Genomic DNA, 2,209 nt, shown 5'->3' with positions numbered 1-2,209 from the left:
AGGCATCACAGTGCTGCACCTTAACCTGTTGCGCCATCAGGGAGGACCCAAGAGTTTACACATTCTGAGGTTCATAATCATGTTCATTTAAAAAAAAAAAAGATTAAAAAAATAGCTTTTGAAAAATTCATTCCAGTGTCCTTGTTTTTACTTTTGTCCTAGGTCAGTGCAAAATTTGTCCTGAAGCAGGAACAAGACCTTTGGGAAGCCCTAGCCTAAGACACTTCCAATCACCTTTAAATGAGTAAGCACCTAAGAAGGAGGGGAAACTCTTGCTGAACCTTAGCCCCTTTCCTCGGAGAAAATAACACACAACGGAAATGGTTGGTTCTTAAGAGGAGAGTGGTTATTTTCAAGATTGAAGAAGAGATAAACTATTTCAAAAGATTCCCTCCTTTCCCTTTTATCTCTCCTTGTTTATATAGATGGTAAGCTTCATGCAAGGAAGCCTAGCCAAACAGCACTTTCCTTTTGAAAGGTGTTTGTAATATTACTGTGTGCCAGAATGCCCGAGTTTATTAATATGCACTACACATTGTGTTTATTTCTGTTTCATCAAGGCTTTGCCAGATTATGGCCTGTCTGTGCCTGATAGTGGCTGTGTTTGTGTATGTGCACAGGGTCATCTGATAACGAATTGTCGCATCATGCGATTAAGTGATGTTTAAAATGGGTGTAAGCCAAAACGGTTTGACTCCCAGTGCACTTTTAGAAGGTCCAATCAACAAAAGAAAGTTCAAGGTATCTTGGAAGAGGTCATTGATTACAACCCACATCTTGATCATTCTGGACTTGTTCCTTCCTGCAGAGACACAATTAAAATAATGTTGTACAGTAGAAATTTTTCATTGTTGGAGGAAGGACACTTTTTACAGAGGTAAATCAATGTAAGATCTCTTTTTAGGGAAGATGAAGACTATTTGTTTTACAAGTTCACTGAATGATTTGTAGAGGAGTTGGAGCTTTATTATCTGTATCAGTTACCAATTGTTGTTTATCACAACTTTCCCTGCCATATCCAAGGCCACAGGGACAGACAGTGAGCATCATGGGGGCTGGGACTCTGGGTCATTCACTCTTTGTCCCTGGTTCACAGTAAGTGTCTAGTAAATCGCTGTTGAATGACTGAATGAATACTGCAAATAAATTTAATTACTAGGCAGAAGGATTAACCAAAATTTAACCATTGACTTGTAATATTTGGGCTATATTTTTGTATCAACAGCTAATCTCTGATTTATTAATGCTATAATTAGCTATAAAACTGAATTAGTCTGGGAAGTATTGGAGGAAAGACTTACTATTAGTTAAAACCATCCTTAAAATGTCATCCTTATTACAACTGGTGTTGTGCTTTGGGTGAAAATTCCCAAATTAAATTTTCCCTTGGGCCCTCCCTGGTGGCGCAGTGGGTTAAAGCACAGCACTGAGAAACTAAAGCCACTTCCGCATGAGTTCGATCCCCGCCTGCCCCGGAGGCGACCACATGGCGAGGCAGACCTCTCCTGGCCCGCCCTCTGCTCCCCTCAGCAGTGTATTTCGTCGATCTGCCTGTTCTGCTCCCCGCTCTGTCTCTGGTGACTCCTCTCACCCTCCGCATTTCTGGCCTGTACCCCAGTTCTGTACGAATAAATAAATAAATCTTTAAAAAAAAAATTAAATTTTCCCTTACTGTTTTTTGGTCTTGGGTTCTCCTCAATAATCTGGGCATATATTCCTCTAAATCCTTTGAAATTTACAAAAATGTGCAAAGGGAATGAAGTTTCTGTTCTCTTCCGTGAAGTCTGGTAATTTTAGTAATCCATTGCCCTAGGAGATACAAGGCAACACTGCTTCCTCTGTAGTCTGTTTTTTCTTCCTTTCTTTCAAAATAACTTGCCATCTTTCCAAAATAAACATGAAGGGGAAATACATTAGTGGGTATGTAATCACCTAGATTTCTGGAGCAGCATGCCTCTAAAAAACAGTAAAAATAAAAGTCAGCAGTAATTTATTCTGGTTTTACAAGACTTGTTAGGATTCTTGTTTATAAGATTTTTTAAAAGAAATATTTAATTTCACCTAAGAAGTTGTCTAAGTGGAAATTAAATACCACCCACCTAATGCTTGTTTTCTCAGAATCTTAGATTTCTAGGCTATAATTTTTATGAATATAATAAAAAAATTATTTACTTTTAGCATTCTAGAATTACAATATCATGCTCCATTT

The sequence above is a fragment of the Condylura cristata genome, unplaced genomic scaffold (assembly GCF_000260355.1).
Source record: "Condylura cristata isolate star-nosed mole 26May11 unplaced genomic scaffold, ConCri1.0 scaffold00009, whole genome shotgun sequence".
NCBI classification, from domain to species: domain Eukaryota; kingdom Metazoa; phylum Chordata; class Mammalia; order Eulipotyphla; family Talpidae; genus Condylura; species Condylura cristata.
The sequence above is the reverse complement of the archived record's forward strand: the minus strand, read 5'-3'. Positions refer to the sequence as shown.